The sequence below is a fragment of the Chiloscyllium punctatum genome, chromosome 50 (assembly GCF_047496795.1).
Source record: "Chiloscyllium punctatum isolate Juve2018m chromosome 50, sChiPun1.3, whole genome shotgun sequence".
NCBI classification, from domain to species: Eukaryota; Metazoa; Chordata; class Chondrichthyes; order Orectolobiformes; family Hemiscylliidae; genus Chiloscyllium; species Chiloscyllium punctatum.
This window is the reverse complement of record NC_092788.1, coordinates 32,259,013-32,267,045: the sequence shown is the minus strand read 5'-3', so window position 1 is coordinate 32,267,045 and position 8,033 is coordinate 32,259,013. Positions and strand designations below refer to the sequence as shown.

Sequence of the window (8,033 nt, the reverse complement as noted above, 5' to 3'; positions counted from 1 at the left end):
AGTAACCACAGGGAGAGAGGACAGTAACTACAGGGAGGGAGTACAGTAACTACAAGGAGAGAGCACAGTAACTGCAGGGAGAGAGTACAGTAACCGCAGTGAGAGAGCACAGTAACCACAGGGAGAGAGCACAGTAACTACAGGGAGAGAGTACAGTAACTACAGGGAGAGAGTACAGTAACCACAGAGAGAGAGCACAGTAACTACAGGGAGAGAGCACAGTAACCACAGGGAGAGAGTACAGTAACCACAGGGAGAGAGTACAGTAACTACAGGGAGAGAGTACAGTAACCACAGGGAGAGAGCACAGTAACCACAGGGAGAGAGTACAGTAACTACAGGGAGAGAGTACAGTAACCACTGGGAGAGAGCACAGTAACCACAGGGAGAGAGCACAGTAACTACAGGGAGAGAGTACAGTAACCGCAGGGAGAGAGTACAGGAACTACAGGGAGAGAGTACAGTAACCACAGGGAGAGAGTACAGTAACCACAGGGAGAGAGCACAGTAACTACAGGGAGAGAGTACAGTAACTACAGGGAGAGAGTACAGTAACCGCAGGGAGAGAGTACAGGAACTACAGGGGGAGAGCACAGTAACTACAGGGAGAGAGCACAGTAACCACGGGGAGAGAGCACAGTAACCAGAGGGAGAGAGCACAGTAACCACAGGGAGAGAGTACAGTAACTACAGGGAGAGAGTACAGTAACCACAGAGAGAGAGCATAGTAACCACAGGGAGAGAGTACAGTAACTACAGGGAGAGAGTACAGTAACCACAGGGAGAGAGCACAGTAACCACAGGGAGAGAGCACAGTAACTACAGGGGGAGAGCACAGTAACTGCAGGGAGAGAGCACAGTAACTGCAGGGAGAGAGCACAGTAACTAAAGGGAGAGAGTACAGTAACCACAGAGAGAGAGCACAGTAACCACAGGGAGAGAGTACAGTAACTACAGGGAGAGAGTACAGTAACCACAGGGAGAGAGCACAGTAACCACAGGGAGAGAGCACAGTAACTACAGGGGGAGAGCACAGTAACTACAGGGAGAGAGCACAGTAACCATGGGGAGAGAGTACAGTAACCAGAGGGAGAGAGCACAGTAACCACAGGGAGAGAGTACAGTAACTGCAGGGAGAGAGCACAGTAACTACAGGGAGAGAGCACAGTAACCACAGGGAGAGAGCACAGTAACCACAGGGAGAGAGTACAGTAACTACAAGGAGAGAGTACAGTAACCACAGAGAGAGAGCACAGTAACCACAGGGAGAGAGTACAGTAACTACAGGGAGAGAGTACAGTAACCACAGGGAGAGAGCACAGTAACCACAGGGAGAGAGCACAGTAACTACAGGGGGAGAGCACAGTAACTGCAGGGAGAGAGCACAGTAACTACAGGGAGAGAGCACAGTAACCACAGGGAGAGAGCACAGTAACTACAGGGAGAGAGCACAGTAACCACAGGGAGAGAGCACAGTAACCACAGGGAGAGAGCACAGTAACCACAGGGAGAGAGTACAGTAACTACAGGGAGAGAGTACAGTAACCACAGGGAGAGAGCACAGTAACTACAGGGAGAGAGCACAGTAACCACAGGGAGAGAGTACAGTAACCGCAGGGAGAGAGTACAGTAACTACAGGGAGAGAGTACAGTAACCACAGGGATAGAGCACAGTAACCACAGAGAGAGAGAGAGCACAGTAACTACAGGGAGAGAGCACAGTAACCACAGGGAGAGAGCACAGTAACTACAGGGAGAGAGTACAGTAACCGCAGGGAGAGAGCACAGTAACCACAGGGAGAGAATACAGTAACTACAGGGAGAGAGCACAGTAACCACAGGGAGAGAGCACAGTAACCACAGGGAGAGAGCACAGTAACCACAGGGAGAGAGCACAGTAACCACAGGGAGAGAGCACAGTAACTACAGGGAGAGAGCACAGTAACCGCAGGGAGAGAGCACAGTAACTACAGGGAGAGAGTACAGTTACCACAGGGAGAGAGCACAGTAACTACAGGGAGAGAGCACAGTAACCACAGGGAGAGAGCACAGTAACCACAGGGAGAGAGCACAGTAACCACGGGGAGAGAGCACAGTAACCACAGGGATAGAGCACAGTAACTACAGGGAGAGAGCACAGTAACTACAGGGAGAGAGCACAGTAACCGCAGGGAGAGAGCACAGTAACCGTAGGGAGAGAGCACAGTAACCGCAGGGAGAGAGCACAGTAACTACAGGGAGAGAGCACAGTAACTACAGGGAGAGAGCACAGTAACCGCAGGGAGAGAGCACAGTAACCACGGGGAGAGAGCACAGTAACCGCAGGGAGAGAGCACAGTAACCACAGGGAGAGAGCACAGTAACTACAGGGAGAGAGCACAGTAACCACAGGGAGAGCACAGTAATCGCAGGGAGAGAGCACAGTAACCACAGGGAGAGCACAGTAACGGCAGGGAGAGAGCACAGTAACCACAGGGAGAGAGCACAGTAACCACGGGGAGAGAGCACAGTAACCACGGGGAGAGAGCACAGTAACCACGGGGAGAGAGCATAGTAACTGCAGGGAGAGAGCACAGTAACCGCCAGGAGAGAGTACAGTAACCACAGGGAGAGAGTACAGTAACCGCGGGGAGAGAGCACAATAACCACGGGGAGAGAGCACAGTAACTACAGGGAGAGAGCACAGTAACCGCAGTGGGAGAGCACAGTAACTACAGGGAGAGAGTACAGTAACTACAGGGAGAGAGCACAGTAACTACAGGGAGAGAGCACAGTAACCGCAGGGAGAGAGCACAGTAACTACAGGGAGAGAGTATAGTAACCACAGGGAGAGAGTACAGTAACTACAGGGAGAGAGTACAGTAACCACAGGGAGAGAGCACAGTAACCACAGGGAGAGAGTACAGTAACTACAGGGAGAGAGTACAGTAACCACTGGGAGAGAGCACAGTAACCACAGGGAGAGAGCACAGTAACTACAGGGAGAGAGTACAGTAACCGCAGGGAGAGAGTACAGGAACTACAGGGAGAGAGTACAGTAACCACAGGGAGAGAGTACAGTAACCACAGGGAGAGAGCACAGTAACTACAGGGAGAGAGTACAGTAACTACAGGGAGAGAGTACAGTAACCGCAGGGAGAGAGTACAGGAACTACAGGGGGAGAGCACAGTAACTACAGGGAGAGAGCACAGTAACCACGGGGAGAGAGCACAGTAACCAGAGGGAGAGAGCACAGTAACCACAGGGAGAGAGTACAGTAACTACAGGGAGAGAGTACAGTAACCACAGAGAGAGAGCATAGTAACCACAGGGAGAGAGTACAGTAACTACAGGGAGAGAGTACAGTAACCACAGGGAGAGAGCACAGTAACCACAGGGAGAGAGCACAGTAACTACAGGGGGAGAGCACAGTAACTGCAGGGAGAGAGCACAGTAACTGCAGGGAGAGAGCACAGTAACTAAAGGGAGAGAGTACAGTAACCACAGAGAGAGAGCACAGTAACCACAGGGAGAGAGTACAGTAACTACAGGGAGAGAGTACAGTAACCACAGGGAGAGAGCACAGTAACCACAGGGAGAGAGCACAGTAACTACAGGGGGAGAGCACAGTAACTACAGGGAGAGAGCACAGTAACCATGGGGAGAGAGTACAGTAACCAGAGGGAGAGAGCACAGTAACCACAGGGAGAGAGTACAGTAACTGCAGGGAGAGAGCACAGTAACTACAGGGAGAGAGCACAGTAACCACAGGGAGAGAGCACAGTAACCACAGGGAGAGAGTACAGTAACTACAAGGAGAGAGTACAGTAACCACAGAGAGAGAGCACAGTAACCACAGGGAGAGAGTACAGTAACTACAGGGAGAGAGTACAGTAACCACAGGGAGAGAGCACAGTAACCACAGGGAGAGAGCACAGTAACTACAGGGGGAGAGCACAGTAACTGCAGGGAGAGAGCACAGTAACTACAGGGAGAGAGCACAGTAACCACAGGGAGAGAGCACAGTAACCACAGGGAGAGAGCACAGTAACCACAGGGAGAGAGTACAGTAACTACAGGGAGAGAGTACAGTACCACAGGGAGAGAGCACAGTAACTACAGGGAGAGAGCACAGTAACCACAGGGAGAGAGTACAGTAACCGCAGGGAGAGAGTACAGTAACTACAGGGAGAGAGTACAGTAACCACAGGGATAGAGCACAGTAACCACAGAGAGAGAGAGAGCACAGTAACTACAGGGAGAGAGCACAGTAACCACAGGGAGAGAGCACAGTAACTACAGGGAGAGAGTACAGTAACCGCAGGGAGAGAGCACAGTAACCACAGGGAGAGAATACAGTAACTACAGGGAGAGAGCACAGTAACCACAGGGAGAGAGCACAGTAACCACAGGGAGAGAGCACAGTAACTACAGGGAGAGAGCACAGTAACCACAGGGAGAGAGCACAGTAACCACAGGGAGAGAGCACAGTAACCACAGGGAGAGAGCACAGTAACTACAGGGAGAGAGCACAGTAACCGCAGGGAGAGAGCACAGTAACTACAGGGAGAGAGCACAGTAACTACAGGGAGAGAGTACAGTTACCACAGGGAGAGAGCACAGTAACTACAGGGAGAGAGCACAGTAACCACAGGGAGAGAGCACAGTAACCACAGGGAGAGAGCACAGTAACCACGGGGAGAGAGCACAGTAACCACGGGGAGAGAGCATAGTAACTGCAGGGAGAGAGCACAGTAACCGCCAGGAGAGAGTACAGTAACCACAGGGAGAGAGTACAGTAACCGCGGGGAGAGAGCACAATAACCACGGGGAGAGAGCACAGTAACTACAGGGATAGAGCACAGTAACTACAGGGAGAGAGCACAGTAACTACAGGGAGAGAGCACAGTAACCGCAGGGAGAGAGCACAGTAACCGTAGGGAGAGAGCACAGTAACCGCAGGGAGAGAGCACAGTAACTACAGGGAGAGAGCACAGTAACTACAGGGAGAGAGCACAGTAACCGCAGGGAGAGAGCACAGTAACCACGGGGAGAGAGCACAGTAACCGCAGGGAGAGAGCACAGTAACCACAGGGAGAGAGCACAGTAACTACAGGGAGAGAGCACAGTAACCACAGGGAGAGCACAGTAATCGCAGGGAGAGAGCACAGTAACCACAGGGAGAGCACAGTAACGGCAGGGAGAGAGCACAGTAACCACAGGGAGAGAGCACAGTAACCACGGGGAGAGAGCACAGTAACCACGGGGAGAGAGCACAGTAACCACGGGGAGAGAGCATAGTAACTGCAGGGAGAGAGCACAGTAACCGCCAGGAGAGAGTACAGTAACCACAGGGAGAGAGTACAGTAACCGCGGGGAGAGAGCACAATAACCACGGGGAGAGAGCACAGTAACTACAGGGAGAGAGCACAGTAACCGCAGTGGGAGAGCACAGTAACTACAGGGAGAGAGTACAGTAACTACAGGGAGAGAGCACAGTAACTACAGGGAGAGAGCACAGTAACCGCAGGGAGAGAGCACAGTAACTACAGGGAGAGAGTATAGTAACCACAGGGAGAGAGCACAGTAACCACAGGGAGAGAGTACAGTAACTACAGGGAGAGAGCACAGTAACCACAGGGAGAGAGCACAGTAACCACAGGGAGAGAGTACAGTAACTACAGGGAGAGAGCACAGTAACTACAGGGAGGGAGTACAGTAACTACAGGGAGAGAGCACAGTAACCACAGGGAGAGAGCACAGTAACCACAGGGAGAGAGTACAGTAACTACAGGGAGAGAGCACAGTAACCACAGGGAGAGAGTACAGTAACTACAGGGAGAGAGCACAGTAACTACAGGGAGAGAGCACAGTAACCACAGGGAGAGAGTACAGTAACTACAGGGAGAGAGCACAGTAACCACGGGGAGAGAGCATAGTAACTGCAGGGAGAGAGCACAGTAACCGCCAGGAGAGAGTACAGTAACCACAGGGAGAGAGCACAGTAACCACAGGGAGAGAGTACAGTAACCGCGGGGAGAGAGCACAGTAACCACGGGGAGAGAGCACAGTAACTACAGGGAGAGAGCACAGTAACCGCAGTGAGAGAGCACAGTAACTACAGGGAGAGAGTACAGTAACTACAGGGAGAGAGCACAGTAACTACAGGGAGAGAGCACAGTAACCGCAGGGAGAGAGCACAGTAACTACAGGGAGAGAGTACAGTAACCACAGGGAGAGAGCACAGTAACTACAGGGAGAGAGCACAGTAACTACAGGGAGAGAGCACAGTAACCACAGGGAGAGAGTACAGTAACTACAGGGTGAGAGTACAGTAACCACAGGGAGAGAGCACAGTAACTACAGGGAGAGAGCACAGTCACCGCAGGGAGAGAGCACAGTAAACACAGGGAGAGAGCACAGTAACTACAGGGAGAGAGTACAGTAACCACAGGGAGAGAGCACAGTAACCGCAGGGCGAGAGTACAGTAACCGCGGGGAGAGAGCACAGTAACTGCAGGGAGAGAGAGCACAGTAACCGCAGGGAGAGAGCACAGTAACCGCGGGGAGAGAGCACAGTAACTGCAGGGAGAGAGAGCACAGTAACCGCAGGGAGAGAGCACAGTAACCACAGGGAGAGAGTACAGTAACTACAGGGAGTGAGCACAGTAACCACAGGGAGAGAGTACAGTAACTACAGGGAGAGAGCACAGTAACCACAGGGAGAGAGTACAGTAACCACAGGGAGAGAGCACAGTCACCACAGGGAGAGAGCACAGTAACTGCAGGGAGAGAGCACAGTAACCACAGGGAGAGAGTACAGTAACCACAGGGAGAGAGTACAGTAACTACAGGGAGAGAGCACAGTAACCACAGGGAGAGAGTACAGTAACTACAGGGAGAGAGCACAGTAAACACAGGGAGAGAGCACAGTAACTACAGGGAGAGAGTACAGTAACCACAGGGAGAGAGCACAGTAACCGCAGGGCGAGAGTACAGTAACCGCGGGGAGAGAGCACAGTAACTGCAGGGAGAGAGAGCACAGTAACCGCAGGGAGAGAGCACAGTAACCGCGGGGAGAGAGCACAGTAACTGCAGGGAGAGAGAGCACAGTAACCGCAGGGAGAGAGCACAGTAACCACAGGGAGAGAGTACAGTAACCACAGGGAGAGAGCACAGTAACCATAGGGAGAGAGTACAGTAACTACAGGGAGTGAGCACAGTAACCACAGGGAGAGAGTACAGTAACTACAGGGAGAGAGCACAGTAACCACAGGGAGAGAGTACAGTAACCACAGGGAGAGAGTACAGTAACCACAGGGAGAGAGCACAGTCACCACAGGGAGAGAGCACAGTAACTGCAGGGAGAGAGCACAGTAACCACAGGGAGAGAGTACAGTAACTACAGGGAGAGAGTACAGTAACCACAGGGAGAGAGTACAGTAACTACAGGGAGAGAGCACAGTAACTACAGGGAGAGAGTACAGTAACCACAGGGAGAGAGCACAGTCACCACAGAGAGAGAGTACAGTAACTACAGGGCGAGAGCACAGTAACCACAGGGAGAGAGCACAGTAACCACAGGGAGAGAGTACAGTAACTACAGGGCGAGAGCACAGTAACCACAGGGAGAGAGTACAGTAACTACAGGGAGAGAGTACAGTAACCACAGGGAGAGAGCACAGTAACTACAGGGAGAGAGTACAGTAACTACAGGGCGAGAGCACAGTAACCACAGGGAGAGAGTACAGTAACTACAGGGAGAGAGCACAGTAACCACAGGGAGAGAGTACAGTAACCACAGGGAGAGAGCACAGTAACCACAGGGAGAGAGCACAGTAACTACAGGGAGAGAGCACAGTAACTGCAGGGAGAGAGCACAGTAACCACAGGGAGAGAGCACAGTAACTACAGGGAGAGAGCACAGTAACCACGGGGAGAGAGTACAGTAACCACAGGGAGAGAGTACAGTAACTACAGGGAGAGAGCACAGTAACCACGGGGAGAGAGTACAGTAACCACAGGGAGAGAGTACAGTAACCACAGGGACAGA

At 52.2% G+C, this 8,033-nt stretch overlaps 1 protein-coding gene across 2 annotated transcripts in view; it reads left to right on the top strand.

The window, feature by feature from the left end:
• LOC140470119 (histone-lysine N-methyltransferase SETDB1-like) overlaps positions 1 to 8,033 on the top strand; it is a 556,598-nt gene that overhangs the window by 253,052 nt on the left and 295,513 nt on the right. The window lies entirely within an intron of this gene.